Below are 21047 nucleotides of genomic sequence, written 5' to 3'. Positions count from 1 at the left end.
GAAGTTATTCCTATTGTTGTCCTTTATGTTTTTAAATTTTTATTTTTCATTGCATGTTTTTGGATAAGTATTATAACCTGTATACCATGCGAATGTTCTTGCCCCTGGACGGATGTCGAGTGGTTTCGGTTTATTGGATTTATTGACTTAGAAATTATTGATACTTAGAAGGGTATGCATGGTTTCCAAGTCAATCAATCACTATGGTGATTGCCCCAAACCACTCGGCAGTCGTCCATCTTAAACAGGCAACTTAAAGCCTTCATTCAGCCATTGGCTTTAACAAAACTCAAATTTCCAACTTAACAAATTTGCTAAGAGAGAACCTCCGTCTGTTTTGCCCCATAAGCCAAAACAGGCGTCTCTGGCCATAGGCCTCTTTGAGATAAATTGGCTAAGTTTGTAACTTAGCCTATTTTCTTTAAAAATGATTGCCCGCCTGTCTTGCCCCATAGGCAAGGTACAGGCGTCATCCGGCCAATGGCCTCAATAAGCGCTAAGTAGTTGACTTAACTCTTTTATTAATCAAATTTTCTGCCTGTTTTGCCCCTGAGCAATAACAGGCGCATCTGGCTTTATGCCCTGTTTAGCTTCTACTTTTGAGAACAATGACCATTTCTGAACTGTACTAGAGCAATTAGAAAATTCGAGTCTCTTTAGATCTCACTTTCGATTAAAACAAACGACTGTGAATGCTGCCTTAGCATCCGGTAGGGCCGATTGGTATATTCGTAGAGCAATGTGCCACCAAAATGGGAGATGCTTCTCCTCGACGAATTCGCCCGAATGGACGTCGCCGGTTATCTGACTCATGTTGGAGCAGATTGTGACCATTCGGTCACTTTTTGTTTAATAACATCCGGTCTTATGCCTCTTAAATGGTTGGGTAAATATTTATTAAGTGTTGATATTAACTTAATGAATTTCGTAGGAACGACTGTTCTAAAACAATCTGTTCCTTCAGAAGGATTGGAGTGTCTGCTGTTGGGACAAACGCTCTACAAAAGTATTGACCGTCTGTATTGTATACAGGCGACACTAAAAGCTTAAATAAAAAGACAAGTTGGGAAATGAAGGCATATTCTCATTAACAAAACGTGAGATTTACAAAATTGAGGTTTTTACATTCGTACTTAGAAGTAGTACTTTTTCAAGTTGTCTACATTCCAAGTTTTGGGCAGCTGCCTACCGTCTGGGTCTTCCAGGCGGTAGGTGTCGTCTCTTACTTCCTCATAGATTCGGTAGGGGTCTTTTCAATTTAGGGTTAGCTTTCCCTGTTCATTCGCCCTACCGATTGCTTCCATTTTTCGTAGCACAAAGTTCCCCATTTTGAGAGGACGCTTGTGTACTCTTTTGTTGTAAACCCGAGTCATTCTCTGACGGTATATCTCATGACGCAAGGCAGCATTGCCCCTGCGCTCTGGAAGTGAGTCCAATGCTAGGCGCATGACCTCCCAATTCGCCTCTTCATCATACAACATGATTCGAAGGGTTGGCTCATAGTGCTCAATGGGCAGAACAACTTCTGCACCATACACCATTAGGAATGGGGTTTCTCCCATTGAACCTTTAGCAGTCGTTCTAATGGACCAAAGGACGTGTGGTAATTCATCCGCCCAAAGGCCACCAGCCCGCTCAATTTTCTTTTTAATCCCGTCTGAGATTAACTTGTTGAAGGCTTCGACCTGGCCATTTGCTTGCGGCCGGCCGACTGATGCAAAGAAGCTTGAGACCCCCTGGTCTCCCAGCCAAGTCTTGAGGTGAGGCGTCTCAAATTGAGGACCATTGTCAAAAACCATAGACATGGGCACCCCGAAACAAGTGATTATGTTCCTCTAGATAAAGGAAATGACGTCTTTAGTCTTGATGTTTTTTACTGCCTCAGCCTCTACCCACTTGGTGAAGTAATCCACAGCCACCAATATATAGCGCTTGCCGCCTGGTACAGTTGTATATGGCCCCAGAATGTCCATGCCCCATTTGGCAAAGGGTATTGGGTTGTGGATGGCCATCAGGTCTGTAGTCGGACGATGGATGAGCTTGCCAAACTTTTGGCACTTGTCACATTTTTTCACCATTTCCATGGCATCCGACTCCAGAGATGGCCAAAAGTAAAGCCGCCTGGCCTTGGCCGCGAGGGATTTGCCGCCTATATGGGAGGCGCAGAATCCCAAATGCAACTCTTCGAGGACTTCCTTCCCCTTTTCAGGGGTAACACACTTCAACAGGGGTTTAAAAAAATACAGCCCTGAAGAGTTCTCCTTGTCGCAACTCGAAGTTAGCTGCTCGTTTTTTTAGAACAGCCGCCTCTCGTGGTGAGTCAGGGAGCGTGTCGTCTGCAAGATAGGCCCGGATGCTGTCCATCCAGGTTGAGCTTCGGTCAAGAATTCCAATGGGGTCTTTCTCAGATATACTTCTTTTTTCCATGACCTCCCAGAAAACTGACCAAGGCGTTTCACAGGAGGCGGATGATACCAACTTGGACAGAGCATCCGCCTGATTGTTTGAAGACCTTGGCACGAGTTAGATGAAATTCTTCAAGTGACCCAACTTCACTCTTGACCGCCTGCAAATATTTTATCATGGCCGGATGAGGGGCCTCGTACTTTCCATTAACCTGGAGTACGACCAGTTGAGAATCAGAGCAAGCGGATATCTTCTTTGCCCCTGCCGCCTTGCAATACCGGATGCCGGCCAGCAGGGCCTCATACTCGGCCTCATTATTAGATACTTGAAACTTGAACCATAGTGCGTATTCGTACTTATCTCCTTTAGGAGATTGACAGATAATCCCCGCACCACAGCCGTTCACAGTGGAGCTCCCATCTACATACACTTTCCAAACTTGGTCTGTATTGTCCGGAACAACCGGCCTTGTCATTTCGACAATAAAGTCAGCAAATGTTTGTCCCTTTATTGCCTTCCTTGGTTCGTAAGTGATTTCTAATCCTTGCATTTCAATCGCCCATTTGAGCATTCGTCCAGAAGACTCCAAGGTTGTGAGTGGCCGTTTGATCGGTTGGTCAGTATAGACCTCTATCGCATGCGCCAAGAAGTAAGGCTTAAGCTTCTTGATGGCCATGTAAAGGGCAAGGCCGAATTTCTCAACCATAAGGGTACCGAAGCTCCGCGTTTCTTAGAACATGGCTTATGAAATACACCGGGAGCTGGATGCCGTCTCTTTCAGCTAAGAGGACGGCACTGAGGGCATGATCAGAGACGGCTAAGTACATGAAGAGCTTCTCTTTAGGCAAAGGGCTGAAAAGCCTCGGCAAAGAGTGCAGATGAGTTTTTAGCCTTTGAAAGGCCGCCTCTGCATCATCCCCCCATTTAAAGTTTGTCTTCTCTTTTATTGCCTGGAAAAAGTAGAGACACTTGTCGCCTGACAGGCTGAGGAATCTCCCCAGGGCCGCCAGACAACCTGTTAGTTTTTGCATTTCCTTCACAGTACGGGGCGACTGCATGTCGATCACCGCTTGTATTTTCTCAGGGTTGGCCTCTATTCCCCTTTGGTCAATCGAAAATCCGAGAAACTTCCCAGACTCACCGCCTGTATTTTCTTAAGGGGATCTGATGGAAACCTGAATAGGCGTCCATGAAACTCATCAGGGCATGTCCGGCTGTTGAGTCGACCAGACTGTCGATCTTAGGCAGTGGATAGCTATCCTTTGGACATGCCTTGTTGAGGTCTGTGTAATCAACACACATCCGCCAAGTTCCATTCGGCTTTTTAACTAACACAACGTTAGCTACCCACTCAGGGAAGTTGCACGGCCAAATGAACTTGGCATCTAACAGCTTTTTTACTTCAGCAGCTGCCGCCTGACTTCTTTCTTCGCCGTGGTTTCTTTTCTTTTGCCGGATGGGCTTCTTTTTAGGATCCACGGCAAGTTTGTGGACAGCGAGATTCGGGCTGATGCCTGGCATCTCCTCCACTTCAAAGGCAAAGATGTCTTTGAATTCCTTGAGCAGCTGGTGAAGGTTTTCACCCAGCTTTGCAAAGGCAATCGCCCCCACCTTAACATTCCGCTCTGGACGGCTGTCATCCAGAGGGATATCAATGTGTTCACCAGCAGGCTGGGGACGAAGATCATCCGACCGTTCCCCGGTCAGTGATTGCTATTGCTTTTCTTTTTTTACCACCACCAGCTAATTAGTCTTTCTTTTCTTTCCGGCTGGTGGGGCCGACTGTTCTTCCTCGACATCGTCGAGTTCAATCATCTGCTTGCCCCGGCCGGATGCTGCGGCCGCAGGCTTGACGTCCGAGAGGTAACACTCTCGAGCCGTCTTTTGGTCCCTATTAAGGGAACCAACTATTCCATCATTCTTCTCATACTTGAGTAGCATGAGAGCATGGATGATGAAGGCCTTACACTCATTAAGAGTGGGTCGGCCAAAGATGAGGTTGTAAGCCGTGAGCTCTTCAACCACTAGAACACGGATGATCATGTGACGACCGTCTCTCCTGCTTCCCAGACGAACAGGTAGGTCAATTCGTCCGACTGGGTGCACAAGTCCTCCCCCAAACCCAACTAAGGTGTGGGTGACCTCCATCATGCTATCCGGTTTGTACTTGAGATTGGATAAGCATTTGAGGCTGATGAGGTCAGAGGAACTTCCTTTGTCAATCAGAATTCGGCCAACCAGCTGGTTGGCGACTTTGCACTCAATGACAACAGGGTCATCATGCGGCCGACGGACTTTGCCTTTGTCCTGCTCGGTGATGACAACTTTAGGGAAGGTGGATGTGCTAGCTGCATCCCCCTCCTCAACAGAATTGACCATCTTTCTCAGATGGTCCTTGGTACCCCGAATGGTCGGGCCACCACCGGCAAATCCGCCTGCTATGGTGTACACCGGTTCTTCATCAGTTTCGACACTCACAGCAGGCGGGGGAGTCTTTTTCTTGGACTGCCCCGGATATGCTTTTGAAGTCACTTTGGACTTCACATAGGACTTCAGCTGTCCTTTGTCAGCCAGACGGTCGAGCTCCCGCTTGAGACTAAAGCAGTCGTTCGTGTCATGGCCAACATCCTCATGGAAATGGCAATGCTTGTTCTTGTTCCGATTTTCAGCGGAACCTTTCATAGCAGTCGGCTTTTCAAGAGTTAGCCGATCCTTGATTTCCAAGAGGATAGAGCAGCAGTCCTTGTGGAATTCGTACCTTGGGACGTACGGTTTCCACTATTTTTTCTTCTTCTGGGCCGGTTGATCAGAGTTATCAATGGCCCAGACTTGCTTTTTCTTTTTGCTCTCTTCTGGCTTAGGAGCCGGCTGAGTAGGCCGACTCTCTTTCTGCCGGTCGGACTTCTTATGGTCTGACTGCTTATTGGAGGAGCAGAGTTTGGTCGCCTGTATGTAGGCTTCCGCCTCTCGCAAAGCTCCTTGTAGGGTAAAGATTTGTTTGTGGACGAGTTCGCACTTAAAAGTAGACCCGTCCTTCAGACCCTTAAAGAAGTCTGTGAAGGCGACCTCATCAGACATCCCATGAATCTGGATTCGGACCAGGTTGAACCGCCTGACGTAGGATCGCAAACCTTCTCTATCTCCCTGTTGTACATTGCCCAAGTCAAGACTTGTCTTTTTGGCAGGGATGTTCATAGAGAAGTTTGATGCAAACAAGAACGCAAGCGTCTTGAAGTTATTTATGCATCAAGCCGGTAGGTTGCCAAACCACTGCTGGGCTATGCCCTTCAGGGTGGCTGGAAAGCAACGACACCATGCGGCGTCATCCAACCCCTGTAAATACATGAGGTGGGTGTATGCTAGCAGGTGGTCTTCTAGGTTAGAGGTCCTGTCATAGGCTCCAACGAGAATGTTTTTAACTTTAGCCGGCTATACAGCTTCAGTTATTTCCCTGGAGAAAGCAGAGGGTTGATCTCCAAGGTATTGCAGCCTAAGCTGCCAGTCCATCGGCTGATAGCCGTATGCCGCCTGTCCTCCATAGACGGTTGGTTGCATGTAAGGTACAACTGGCGCCTGGTACAATGGATGTGCCATGTACTTAGCGGACTGAATCACATTCGGCCTAGACTGAACCCTTAGGCTGCTTGCTGGGGTCTCATGTACACATTGTGAACACCGCACAGAGGTATTCCGAAAGCTATCATGATAAGTCGACGTTGAAGCCGACTCTGATTGCTGGGTTCTCCTCTCCTCAATGTATTGCCGAGCGTCAGAGAACGTTTTCTTGCTACCATCCGGTTGTATGTGCTAGATAGGTTTTCTTGCGCTCGTTTCTGGGAAACGGAGCCGATTAAGGTCAAATTGGGGCCTGGCCTTCTCCTTAGGAGCAGGATGAGGAGTCGGCTGACGGTCCCTGACCGACTTCTGTTTGCCAGCTTGGGCTGGCTTCTTGGCCGACTGCTCCTTTCTAGGAGTAGGCGACTTCTTTGAGGCGAGCTGCTTGATTTCACCCCTGAGGCTGCTCAGGAGTGACATTAGCTCATCTCGAGTGACGGGAGTTGATCGTGCCGCCTGGGAAGGATCAACCAGCCGCCCCGAGGGCTTCTTTCGCTGACCAGCAGTTTTGCTTGGTCCTGCCTGAACATGGGGACGCTCCCGCCGTTCCTTACTGCGGATGCGTTTAGAGATGAGGGATCCATTTGGATCCACATAGGTTTCGACATCAGCGTCGTCACCTGAGTCATGGTCCGTTTGGACCAGTACATCATTTGGAGGCCGAATGGCCTCCGGATTTGGTACAGGTTCTTGTGAAGCCATTTCAGAGGTACTCTCCCCACAGACGGCACCAAATGTTTCGGGGGTTTTTGTCCCTCGGGAGAGTTACAACACTAAAACTGGATTCAACTGAGGACGCCTGTACCTGCAAAGCAAACGAACCTCCGGATGGTTGGGGGTACGCCTCCGAAGATTAAGTCAGCAAACGTTCGAAAATAAAACGTGCGGAAGTAAAGTTATCTGCTTGGATTCCAAGCTCAGGTAAAGTGTGATAAGTGACGTATTGTCTCGTATTGCGTGTCAAAATTCTCTCTCTGTTTCTGTGACTGTCATAAATGACATAATGTCCCTATTTATAGGGTCCTTTTGAAAAGTGTGCCTTCCTAGGATCTGGTGACCTAGGAATTAGGTCACGCCGTTTTGCGGCACCTTGGGATTTAGGCCTTAGAAGGCCGCCATCCCAGGACCAATGCCTGAGTGACACGTGTTACTCTGCCCAAAAGGATTCTGAAGCACTTTTTGAGTGACACGTGTCGCCACCTGAATGATCCCTGCTGGACCTTAAGTCCACGTAGGACGGAGAAGAGTCCACCCTCCACGTGTCATCATTCCATAGGTCCAAATTGCACCTATACGGAGGACACGTGGCGCTTTCTGATTGGGCCACCTGGCCGGGTATAAAATACCCAAATCACTCTGGTTTTCCACTATGCCAAAACCGTAGTCTATTTAAGGGAGAAGGGTGAGTCGGAGCCCGAGTTCTTCGCCGCCTGGGCGAACAGAGAATTGGAGGAGCCTGCCAAGGAGCTTCCTGGGGAAGGGGAAGCCATTGATGTCCAATCTGATGAGGAGAACCCCAAGGAGAGCCAGGCGGCTACAAACCAGGGGGTCCAACATCCGGATAACCCAACGGCCTAACCTCAGCCTTGATGTTTTCAATGGTAGTATGCAAGGATTTTTTAGGATTTTAAGATCTTTCTAGCCAGGGTGCCGAGTATTTGTGTTTTTATCAGCTGTGGAGTCGGGTAACAATTTAATTTCTATTCCACCCAGATGTTTATCCGGTTAACAATATTTATACGGCTTTTTACCAGTTTTGAATGAAAATATGCCAACTAAGTCGGCTTCATGAAATCTTATTTATTTCGATTTATGCATATACATTCTGCAATTTGAAATTTTTGCCTATCTTTTTAAAGCATGCGGCAAATTAGATAGTATATCGGCTATTCTTGCCCCTGGCAGTTGTTTGATACTTTAAAGAGTATGGTTTGGAATGATTGATTGACTTTGGAATGTTTGATACTTTAAAGAGTATGGAATGTTCCAAAGTCAATCAATCACAGTAGTGATTGCCCCAAACCAAGTGCACAGCTGTCAATCAACAGCCGTTAAACCCATCCGGGCATTCACATAAGATTCTTAGCTAGCCAAACGGGCGATTATCGTTTGGCGGTCAATGAAACAAGGGGCATTGTCCACCTATCTGATGGTGTTTATACGGATTAAAGACTGTCTAGGGCACCTTAAATCCATTTTACCTCAATCGCTTGCCCCTATGGGGTTAGCGGTACAACTTTGTTGAATAATCTAACAGAGAACTTCAGTAATTTACCGATTGAGGTCTTTGACACCCGGTTTTAAGCTTAATCATTCTTTTATACTATTTTGGTCAGACAGCTATGATTTGACCAATTTGGTCGTTCAATCTTTGGCGTCTGCATATGCTGTTAGAGCAAACGATAGAAAGCCCTCTGCGACGATAACACCCAGAGGGGCGTCGCCGGACGCCATACTAATAATGGAGCAAACAAATTTATAAAGACAATGTTGCCTCCAGCCATTAACCTCGGTTTTAATTTTAATTTTAGTCACTAGGTCGTTTAACTTAGTTTAATTTCATATTTAAAAGTCTACATGTGCATTGCCCAAGCGAAGGTCCTAATATAAACATCATGTTAGCCGCTAAGTTTTAACCTAGCTTATTCGATTTTTTGTCCATCTGTGTTTTCAACAGACGGTAACTTCGACTGCGCATGCATCCATACAATGCAAATAAATCAATATTGAAAAAAAAGCAATTTTTCATTGATAGGCTTTTTATTTACAAAAATTAAATGGCCTCAGAAGTAATACTTTTTCAAGTTATCTACATTCCAAGTTCTAGACAGCCGCCTGCCGTCTGGAGTTTCCAGACAGTAGGTGCCGTTTGTAACTTCTTCATAAATCCGGTTTCTAACTTCTTCATAATGCTCAATGGGCAAGACGGATTCAGCACCGTAAACCATGATGAATGGAGTTTCACCAGTTACCCCTTTTTCCGTTGTTCGAATGGCCATAGGACGTGAATTAACTCTTCAGCCCATAAACCACCGGCTATTTCAACTTTCTTCTTAATACCGTCTAAGATGAGTTTGTTTCAAGCTTCACCCTAGCCGTTTGCTTGGGGTCGACCGAATGATGCAAAACAGTGTGAGATCCCTTGATCTCCCAACCAATTTTTGAGCTGAGGCGTCTCATATTGAGGTCCATTATCGAATACCATAGACATAGGAACCCCAAATCAGGTGATAATGTTCTTTCATATGAAGGAGATGACATCTTTTGTCTTGATGCCTTTAACCGCCTCTACTTCCAACCACTTTGTGCAATAGTCCACAACCACAAGAATATAGTGTTTTCCGTCTGGTGCAGGCATTAAGGACCTAGAATGTCTATTCCCAAATTAGCAAACAGGACTAGGCTATGGATCGTCGTCTGATCAGTAGCGGGGTGATGGATCAGCTTTCCAAATCTTTGACACTTGTGACATTTCTTAACAAATTCCATGGCATATGACTCCAAAGTGGTCCAGGAATAATGTCGCCTAGCTCTGACGACTAGGGATCTGTCGCCTGAGTGAGAGGCGCAATATCCCGCATGGTACTCTTTGAGAACTTCTCTCCCCTTTTTCGGGGTAACACACTTCAATAAGGGCTTTAGAAAACCTGCCTTTAAGAGCTCTCCTCTCTTATCTCAAAGTTTGATGTACGCTTCTTCAGCACGGTTGCCTCCTCAAGTGAATCAGGGAGTGTGTCGTCTGTGAGATATGCCTGGATGCCATCCATCCAAGTAGAACTTCGGTCTAGAATTCCAATGGGGTCGTCATCAGATATACTTCGCTTTTCAAGTATTTCCCAAAAGACTGACCGAGGCGTATCACAAGAGGCAGAGGATGCCAGTATTGACAGAGCATCCGCCTGATTGTTCTTGGATTGGGGCACTTGAATTAGAAGAAATTGTTCAAGTGTCCCCGCTTCAGCCTTGATTGCCTGTAGATATTTGATCATAGCCAGATGGTTGGCTTCAAACTCACCATGGTATTGGCTAATGACCAACTGAGAGTCTAAGCAGGCGTCAATTTTTGTTGCCCCTGTCGCCTTACACATGCGAATACCGGCTAGCATGGCTTCATATGCCGCCTCATTGTTTGAGGCTTGGAACTTGAACCATAGTGCATACTCATATTTGTCCCCTTTCGCGGATTCACAAATTATGCCTGCACCACAACCATTTATAGTAGAGCTCCCGTCTACATGCACCTTCCAAACCTGACCTAGGTTTTTCGGAGCAACCGGCCTTATCATTTTGATAATGAAGTCGGCAAACGACTGACCCTTCACTGCCTTTCTTGGTTCGTAGGAGATTTCAAGACTCTGCATTTCCATAGCCCATTTGAGCATTTTGCCGGATGAGTCCAGGGTCGTCATTGGCCGCTTAAGGGGCAGGTCTGTGTAAATTACCACAGGATGTGCCAAGAAGTATGGTTTCAACTTCTTACCAGCCATGTATAAAGCGAGGCCAAATTTTCAACCATAGGGTACCGGAGTTCAGCATTTCTGAGCACAAGGCTAATGAAATAGACCGCGAGCTGATTGCCGTCTCTCTCAGCAAGGAGAAACAACCTCAACATCATCTCCCCATTTAAATCTAGTCTTATTCGTGATTGCTTGGAAGAAGTAAAGGCATTTGTCACCTGACCGGCTGAGGAATCTCCAAAGCGCAGCCAGGCAACCGGTAAGCCTCTGCGCTTCCTTGATAGTGCGGGGTGTGTTCATGTCAATCACCGCCTATATCTTCTTAGGGTTAGCCTCTATCTTCCTTTGATAAATTAGGGATCCAAGAAACTTCCCATACTCAACACCAAAACACATACTTTTTGGAATTTAACATGACCTTATGCCGCCTAAGTGTGGTGAAGGTTTCTCGTAGTTCAGCAAAGTGATCTGTCTGGAGGTTAGATTTGACTATAATGACATCAATATATGCCTCTACATTATTCCCAATCTAATTAACGAAGATATTAATCATCCGTTGGAAAGTAGCTGGCGCATTCTTCAAAACAAATGGCATCACAGTATAGCAGAATAACCCCTGATCAGTGACGAAGGTTGTCTTCTCTTGATCTTTTTTCCGTAGGGGTATTTGATTGAAGCCAAAGTAGGCATCCATAAAACTCATCAAGGCATGACCAGCTATTGAATCGACAAGGTGTCGATCTTTGGGAACAAATAACTGTCCTTTGGACATGCCTCTTTGAGATCTGTGTAATCTATACAAATGCGCAAGGTACCATTCGGCTTCTTTACAAGCTAAACATTCGCAACCCAGTCGGGGAAGTTACATGGCCGAATGAACCCAGCATCCTGCAGCTTTTTTACTTTAGAAGCTACCGCCTGACTTCACTCCTCGCTGTGGTTTCTTTTCTTTTGCCGGATGGGCTTCTATTTTGGACTGCGAGATCCGGGCTGATGCCTGACATCTCCTCCACTTAAAGAGCAAAGATGTCTTTAAAATTCTTTCACTAGATGGTGCAAGTCTGCACCAAGCCATTTAAAGGAAGCTGTCCCCACCTTAACCGTCCGCTCCGGACTGCTGTCGTCCAAAGGGATATCAATGTGCTCATAAGCCGGCTGGGGACGGAGATCATCTGCCCGTTCCCCAGGCAGTGATTGCTATTTCTTTTCCTTCTTCACCTCCACCAGCTTTTTAGTTTTTCTTTTCTTTGCGGCTGCTGGAGAGGGTGAATCAGGGTCCTTGACATCGTTAAGGTCTATTAGCCCCTTTAGTTGACAGGCTGCAGAAGTAGTTGGCTAGACGTTTGAGAGATATCACTCTCTTGTCGTCTTCTAATCCCCGTTGAGGGAGCCAACAATGCCATTATCCCTTTCATACTTGAGAAGCATGAGAGTTGGGACGATGACGAGCTTGCACTCGTTTAGAGTGGGTCGGCCACGAATAATGTTGTAGGCGGTCAGCTCCTTAACCACCAGGAATTGGACAACCATGTGTCGCCCTTCTCCCTTCTACCCTAGCCGGATGGGTATGTCAATTTGTCCGACTAGGTGCACGACCCCTCCCCTAAAGCCAACTAAATGGTGGGAGATGTCGCGCAGACCGTCCCGCTTGTAATTAAACCGGTATGGACACTTGTAGCTGATGTGATCTGAAGAGCTACTCGTGTCTATGAGGATCCAGCCAACCAACTGGTTGGCGACCTTGCATTCAATGTCGACTAGGGCATGCGATCTGCGAACCTTGCCCTGATCCTTCTAAGTGATGAGGACGTCTGGCAATGTTCCACTTGATGACGCTTGTCCATCATCAACAGAATGGATCATCCTCTTCAGATGATCCTTGGTGGCCCGGTTGGTCGTGCCACCGCTTGCAAATCTGCCAACTATGGTGTAGACCGGATCCTTGTCTGTATCAAAACAACTAGTAGGCTAGAGAGTTTTTTACGACTGCCCCGGATTCGTCTTAGAAGCCGCTTTGGACTTCAAGACTTAGGACTTCATCAAGCCATTATCAGCCAGACGGTCCAACGTCCGCTTGAGACTATAGTAGTCGTTGGTGTCATGGCCTACCTTCTGATGGAAGTGGCAAAATTTATTCTTGTTCCACGACTGAACGAAACTTTTCATAGGATTCGGCTTCTCAATGGTCAGCCGGTCCTTCACCTTTGTAAAGATGGTGTAGCAGTTTTTATTGAATTCATACCGCGAGACATACAGTTTGAATTCTTTCTTTCTTTCTTTTTGGACGGCTGATCAGGTTCCTCAACCGCCCAAATTTCTTTTTTCTCTTTTTGCTCTCTTCCGCTTTCTGAGCCAGCTGAGCAAACCGACTCTCCTTTTGTTTGTCAGACTTCTTTGAGTCTGACAGATGGCTGGACGAGCAGAGGTTAGTAGCTTGAATAAAGATCTCCGCCTCTATCAACGCCTCTTGAAAGGTAAAAACCCTGTTACGGACAAGGTCAAACTTAAAGGTCGACCCGTCCTTATGACTCTTGAAGAAGTCTATATAGGCTACCTTGTCAGACAACCCCTGGATTTTAATTATCACCAGGTTGAACCGCCTAACATAAGAGCAGAGCCCTTTTCTCTCTTCATGCCGGATGGTGCTCAAGTCGAGACTTGTCTTTTTGGCACGGATGTTCATTGAAAAGTTGGAGACAAACAAGAAAACTGGCATCCTGAAGCTATCAATGCTCCTTGCTGGCAGGTTGCCAAACCATTGTTGGGAAATGCCCTTCAATGTAGCCGGGAAGCATCGGCACCACATAACGTCCTCCAGCCATGCATGTGCATGAGGTTGGAGTAGGCCATGAGGTGGTCCTCCGGGTTGGTGGTGCCATTATAAGCACCCACACACATATTCTTAACCTTGGCCGACTATGCGGCTTCGGTTATCTCCTTGGTGAACGCAGAAGTTTGTTCACCAAGTTTGAGCAGATAAAGCTACCAGTCCAAAGGTTGGACATTGTATGCCACCCCCAAAGAGGGCCGACTGCATGAAATAAGGAGAATACGGACCGTAGACCATAGTGGGTACATACGGTGCATTCCTAATAATCTGAGGGCTAGAGTGGACGATGTTACTGCATTTATGGCTCTCATGCAAGGATTAAGCATTTCCAGCGGGTGATGATATCCCGGGCATCAGAAGTAATTTTTTGTTTCCCACCAGTTGTTCACCCCGGCGGGTGTTTCTTATATTCTTTTGGGGTAGGAGAATCTTGGACCAGTTAAGGGTCTCGGCTGCCTTGTCCTTCGGATGAGGAATTGTCTGCCTATCCTTGACTGGCTTTCTCCTCTTTTGAGGAGTCTTTCTTGCCGACTGACCCTTGCTTGTGCCAGCCCTACTCTTGGTGATCAGATCCTTGATTTCACCCTTGAAACTAGTCATGAATTTCATGAGTTCATCTCGGGTGACTAGGGTAGACCCGCCTGCCATATGGGTTTCCCCTTCCGGCTGACTAGGAGGTCGGCTTGTACCTCGTTCTAGAGTGTCTCTAGGACGGATGCGCTTGGTAATTAGAGAGCCATCCTTAGCTATGAAGGTTTCAACCTGAGGATCATCATCGTCATAGTCAGTAAAGACCTCCAACTTATTAATCGGGTGGTCAAGAGGTGATAATACAAGAAAAAGAGGGATTAGCGACGGTCAAATTAGTCACAAATCGTCGCAAATATGGATTTGCGACGGATTTTCAACTAATTTGGTAAGTTGCTAAAGACCTCGTCGCAAATCCATTTTTGCGACTAATTTTTGAACAGTCGCAAATTTAGCGACGAATTTGCAACGACTTAGCAACTGCCTTTTAGCGACTAACTTTCAAATTTTAGCAACTAAATCATTGTCCGTCGTAAAATATTTGCGACGGATCAGCGACTACGGAGACTAATGCTTTAAGACTACTTTTGCAATAGATTAGGGACTATAAGACCAAACTTTTGCGACTACGGTTTTAATAGTTGCAAATTTAGCGACGAATTTGCAACTGCCATTTAGCGACTACCTTTCAAATTTTAGCAATTAAATCATTGTCCGTTGTAAAATATTTGCGACGAATTAGTGACTATGAAAACCAATGCTTTAAGACTACTTTTGTGACGAATAGAATAGTCGCAAAAGGTGGTTATTTGCTCCATTTTTTTTGTCAAAACCAGAGAAAAAAAATGGCTCAAATATTTTATTTTCTAAAAAATTGCTTTATTTATGCTTAATTAATAATTAATCAATTATATAGATAAAAGTTCACAATCTAATACAATTTATGTTTATATTACAAAAAAAAACAGTAGATTTTGTTAATCATAATATACACTAATCTCTTATAACACAGTGTAGCGCATGGAATTGGAAGCGATGCTTTAATGGCAGCGCGGCAGTAGTAGCAACAGCGTGGTAACAACAGCAACAAGTGTGGTAGCAGCAGCAGTAGTAAGGTAGCAGTAGAAGGAGTAATATCTTATATCTTATTTAAAATTTGCTTTATTTCCTCAGCCAAGGAAGAGCACATACGAAAATTTCACCCCTGTCATGACAAAAAGATAACATTTTAGACTTAATCCTACTCTAGCAAACACCCCATGATAGAATTTCAAGACAGATTAAATTGCAATGCTTTTAAAAAATTTCAGCAATAAACCAATAGGCCATACCAGGCCACACCATCTTACACAATAAGTTAGCTTGAAGTTATTGCAAATAGATTTTGTCCATCATATATAGCTCTTTACAAAGCATAATTTTTTTCTAGCTAAACAGTAAGATTACAGAATGTTTAGCTAGCAAAAAATGGGATGAAAAATCTGAATCATTCGAAGACTCCAATCTACTAAATAAATATGTAATCATTTCTCATTGCCAATATGTAATCAATTCTCATTTCCTCCAAGCTCCAACAATATTACTAGTACATACTCCGACTTTAAACAAGATATATGCAATTAAAAGAAAGTAAGACACTATGCATGTGTGTTTTCCTAGTACTTGTCATAAACAAACATGGATCATATTATCTATAACCAAAAAAAATTTCTACACTGATAATCAATAAAGGAAATCAATAAAGAATTGGTTTCCATTGAAAAAAAAAACTATACCTCTTCATTGACATACTGGCATAACAAATATTGACAAGGCTCTTTTACAAAGCTACTCCCTTGTATTCTTCTCTTTCGCAAAGACTCTCAAAAATTCCTTATTCATGTAAAGTGCTACTTTGCCATCACACTAAACCTGCTTAGATCACAAAAATAGTTATAAGACAAAATAATAAAATGGTGATGGAGAACAATCTACATATCAATTCATATGTATTGCTTATGATGAAATGTCCTCATTATAATTAACATGTAATTTCAAAAACACTAAGGCATAAGTTATGATATTCACATTGAGCTATTAATAGTTAGCATGCTCAATGGCTGCATTATTTTTTTATTGATTAGAAAAATAGGGTGAAGGAAACAAAGGTTAGAGCAAAAATGTCTATGATCCAATATTCCAATACAATCGAAGAAATCAACGGTGTCATAATCAATCAATTTTATGAATTATAAAATATGAAGTTAGGAAAATGGTCAGGGTGGCAATAAGCTAGCCCTTGCTTCACTGCAATACATAGTAATAATAGCAAAGCAACACAAATTAAAAAGAAAAAAATGGCAACAACTAGCCCTTGCACGACAACGACAATAAAGATACCGCCTCAAAAGTGATGACTCTATCTTATCTTTTATATTCCATAAAGTATAATTCTGGAAATATTAAGCTCTCGCATCAGTATTATGAGCTTTGGTCACTAGCATATAATCTAATAAAGCTATAAGAGAATTGAGCAATACATGTAATTATGTAGACATAACAACTGTAAAATTTAGTTCCTAATGAAACAATAGTATTCCATTATCCAGTAGCAAAAAAGTGTTCAAACTCATAAGTCATATCAATTTTTAAGCATAGACAAAAGATAATTTCAATGAAGAGAAAGTTATAAATAAAAGTTATGAACATTATATCTGCAATTTAGAGTCATAAGACAAACCTTTACCCACTTGTAACATATAATCCCCAATATTCCATTGCTGAATATAACATTGCAACAAACATAACCTAGGCACAAACAGTCAACTGCACACACTCACACTGAAATAGACAGAAAATAAAGAGAAGGAGAACATCATTAAGTTCACAATAGAATAGCTCAATCAAGAAAGCAGTTTCAAAATTATAATAACTTTCTGGTAGAGTTTTAAATAGTTGGAAGCATTATCCTATTCGTTAACATACTTGCTAACATAATAATTCGAGTTAAAATGCTGAAAAGCAACAATTAACTTACCAGAAAGTACAATAACTAATAATTAAGTAAGACTTACGAACTATCTTCTATACTTGTTCACATGACATGCTATCTTCTATACTTGGGGAAGGTAATGACAAGATGCATCCAAACAGGTTTTTCACAATTCAGCAACAAAGAAAGAAAATGCTTCCGCACTCAATTAAACTACTGTTATTCTAGCCCGTAACTTGCTGCCCCCACAACTCAATTATATAACACCACATCATTGCAGCAACCACCTACAACCATTGTCATGACAACCAACCAGCAGCAAATTAGGCTCAAAAACAGAATAAAATCGGAGAAAAAAAAAAAGAATTCAATTAGAACTAGCGAACCTCAATACCCACTAATGAATAGGAATTCTAAACAAAACGAGAATGTAATTAACAAACAACCAACAAACCCCCCCTCTTCAGAAATTACACATTTAATAACTAGTGGAGAAAAAAAAAAAAAAGTGTCGAAATTACCAGAATTGGGACTTTTACATTGAAAATAATTAGGGATATTTGCATACTCAATCAATTGTGAATGATTTTTAATTAATTGACATCAATTAAACCATGGAAACCACATTAAAAACAATAATTGAACAAAAAAATCAACGATAACCCTAAAAATCGTAGCTAGCAAAATTCAATAAGCGAAGGGTGGAAGGGACGTCAGGCATTTAAACAACTTACCTGGGAGGAGACGTGGTGGTGCAGCGGAGGAAGATGATGAGCAACAATGAGGGTTGATTCTCTGAAATGAAGCCTTTTGCATTTTTTTTTACGAAGAAGTGTGTCTGTACTCTAACTATGTTTAAGAAGATAATTTTTTTTTATGAAGCAATTTTTTAAAGAATGATCAAGTTTTTTTCTTTAAAGTTTGGCAACACATTGTTTTTAAGGTTTTTTTTTTAATTTTTTTGCGGCAACTACTCATATACAAAGGGTTTTTTTAAAATATCTTTTATAAATTTCAAAAATAATGGTAGCGACTACCAACTTAGTTGCAATATTAGTCGCAAATTTTTAAATTAAAAAATAATTCAAAATAATCAACCTAATCAACTACAAATTTGTCGCAAAAAAAAAGAGCGTCGCAATTCAGCGACCGCATTTCAACGACCGTAAAATGAGTCGCAAAATTAGCGACTACTCGTATCCTTCAGTTGCGAAAAAAAAAATTGCAACTAAATATTATGGTAATCACAAATATTAGTCGCAAAATAGCGACCGCCCAACAACTACTGCAAAATCAGTTGCAAAATTAGCGACTACCTGTCTCTTTCAGTTGCAAATACATTTTTTGCGACAGAATTTTAGGGTAGTCGCAAATATCAGTTGCTAATACCGCTTTTTCTTGTAGTGGATAACACACTCTTAAACCATCCTTGAGGAACTCTCCTCATTGACGGCGCCAAATGTTCTGGGTGTTTTTGTCCCTCGAGAGAGTTACAGCTTAGAGACTGGTTTTCCATGGCATGTACCTGCAAAACAACGGAGATTGCTGGTGGTTGGAGCTCTGCCTCCGACAATCAAGTTAGTACTTGAAGATAAACGGGAGAAGTGCGGAAAAAGAGGTGAGAAATTCTGGGATTCTGAGATCAGGTAATTGTCTGATGTAAGAGAATGTAAGATATGCTTTAATTACTGTAGATGCCCTAAAAATGGGGGAAATCTCCCTATTTATAGGGTTATTGGAAATTGTGCCCTTGATAAGGTCATTCTGACCTAATCATTCTAGGCTGCGTCGAATTACGGCTTTCTCGGAATTTGGGCCATTAAATGTCGCCTTTTTCTCCCAAGTTCAAGGAGGGACACATGTCAGAAGGAGATTGGCCCAATTTGGACCAACTAGGATATGACACGTATTAAGGTCTGATTAGACCACGTGGCATGGGTAAAATTACCCAAAACAAGGAGGGTACAAGTCGACCCCCTGGACAGCCGGAAAGGGAAACCCATAAGGCAAGCGGATCCGCTCCAGACACCCGAGACGAACTCATGAAATTCATGACTAGTTTCAAGGGTGAAATCAAGGATCTAATCACCAAAAGTAGGGCTAGCCCAAGCAAGGGTCAGAAGGCAAGGAAGAAACCACTGGAGAAGAGAAAGTCAGTCAGAGATAGGAAACCAACTTCCCATCTAAAGGAGAAGGCAGCTGGGATCATTGACTGGTCCAAGATTCTTCTACTGAAGAGGAATACCAACAATACCCACCAGAGTGAAAAGCCAGTGGGAAACAAAAAATCAACTCTTGATGCCCGGGAGATCATCACCCGCTAGAGGAATCAACAATGTCTGAGTCAGTTTCCACCTCAAGCTTCCCAGATAGCTTTAAGAATACATATGCAGGGAATGTGCGATCCTTGCACGGGAGCTATACAGGCGGTAATACCGTCCATTCAGGCCCTCAGATGATAGGGAATGCACCGTACATACTGCCTATGGTCTACGGCCCGTACTCTCTTATTTCATGCAGCCGTCCTTCTTTGGAGGTCAGGCGACATACAGCAATGTCCAACCACTAGACTGGCAGCTTCAGCTGCTCCACCTGGGTGAACAACCTTCTTCGTGCACCCGGGAAATAAACGAGGCAACATAGCCGGCCAAGGTTAAAAATTTGTTGGTTGGTACTTATGATGGTACCTCCAACCCGGAAGATCACCTCATGGCTTATACCAACCTCTAGTATTTACAAGGGTTGGATGATGCCACTTGGTGTCGATGTTTTCCGGCTACATTGAAGGGCATTGCCCAGCAATGGTTTGGCAACCTACCAGCTAGTTTCATTGATAGTTTCAAGAAGCTTGCTTTCTTGTTTGTTTCCGACTTCTCAATGAACATCCCTGTGAAGAAAACAAGTCTTGACTTGAGCACCATTAAGCGGGAAGAGAGAGAAAGATTAAGCGACTGTTTGACGAAGTTGCCTTTATAGACCTTTAAGTTCGACTTTGTCAGAAAAGGGGCATTTACCTTACAAGCGGCCTTGAGGGAAGCGAAAAGCTATATTCAAGCAACCGACCACTGCTCGCCTGGTAGCTAGTTGAACTCCAAGAAGTCTGACAGACAAAAAGACAGCCGGCCTGCTCAGCCAGCGAAGAAAAGAGGTGAGAGAAAGAAGAGAAAACAAGCCTGGGCGGTGAGTGTTTCTTACCAAAGAGAAAATTTGGCAAGCTAATCCGTCGTCTGGCTACTGACCTGACAGCAATCCAAAGCCCAATCCCGTTTGCTAAATGGGGCATGGACATTCTTGTTCCTTACACGCCTGTTCCATGCGGAAAGCGCTATATCTTAGTGGCTGTGGGTTACTTCACCAAATGGGTGGAGGCGGAAGCAGTAAAAAACATCAAGACCAAGGATGTCATTTCTTTCATATGTAAGAACATTATCACTCGGTTTGGGGTACCTATGTCTATAGTGTTTGATAAAAGACCTCAATTTGAGACGCCTCATCTTAAAACTTGGTGAAATTATTTTGCATCAGTCGGCCGATCCAAAGCAAACAGCCAAGTTGAAGCCTTCAACAAACTCATCTCAGTTGGCATTAAAAAGAAAATTGAAAGAGCTTGAGGTTTATGGGCAGAAGAATTAATTCATGTCCTATGGGCCATCAAGAAAACGACAAAGGGGGAAACCTGTGAAACTCTATTTCTCATGGTTTACGGTGCTGAAGACGTCATGCCCTTCGAGCATTATGAGCCGACTCTACGAATCATGCTATACGATGAAGAGGCAAATTGGTAGGCCATGCGACTAGCAATGGACTCACTCTTGGAGCGCAGGGGCAATGCCGCCTTGCGTCATGATATTTACTGTGTGAGAATGAATTGTGCCTATAATAAGAAAGTACACATGCGCCCATTGAAATTCGGGGACTTTGGGTTACACAAAATGGAGGCAACTGGTAGGGAAAATGAGCTTAAAAAGCTGACTCCTAATTGGGAAGGGCCTTACCAGATCTATGAGGAAGTTGGAGACGGCACCTAGCGCCTGGGGATACTAGAGGGTAGGCGGCTTCCTAGAACTTGGAATAAGGAAAATCTCAAAAAGTACTACTTCTAAGTGTTGTAAATATTTGTAAATAGAAAGCCTATCAATTAAAAAGCTTCTTTTTGCTACCAAACTTTGTTATCTATTCCTCTAGATACATGACGAGGGTTGGAACAAGGTCGTTTTTAATTCTTCCCTAAGTCAAACTA

The 21047-nt window shown here is 43.6% G+C and overlaps 1 long non-coding RNA gene across 3 annotated transcripts; it reads right to left on the bottom strand.

The window, feature by feature from the left end:
* Nucleotides 1-14718: 14718 nt before the first annotated feature.
* On the bottom strand, nt 14719-17870 carry LOC110709179. Of its 3 annotated transcripts, none has more exons than XR_002508879.1 (4): nt 16890-17870; nt 16556-16656; nt 15612-15747; nt 14719-15040 (listed from the first exon to the last, which is right to left on the bottom strand). It is a non-coding gene; the product is annotated as an uncharacterized LOC110709179 (long non-coding RNA). The 3 variants fall into 3 exon arrangements; XR_002508878.1 differs by having other exon boundaries at nt 16556-17094; nt 17542-17870; XR_002508877.1 differs by having other exon boundaries at nt 16556-17870.
* Nucleotides 17871-21047: the final 3177 nt, after the last annotated feature.

This window comes from Chenopodium quinoa, unplaced genomic scaffold (assembly GCF_001683475.1).
Source record: "Chenopodium quinoa cultivar QQ74 unplaced genomic scaffold, ASM168347v1, whole genome shotgun sequence".
Classification (NCBI taxonomy): Eukaryota; Viridiplantae; Streptophyta; class Magnoliopsida; order Caryophyllales; family Amaranthaceae; genus Chenopodium; species Chenopodium quinoa.
The sequence above is the reverse complement of the archived record's forward strand: the minus strand, read 5'-3'. Positions and strand labels throughout refer to the sequence as shown.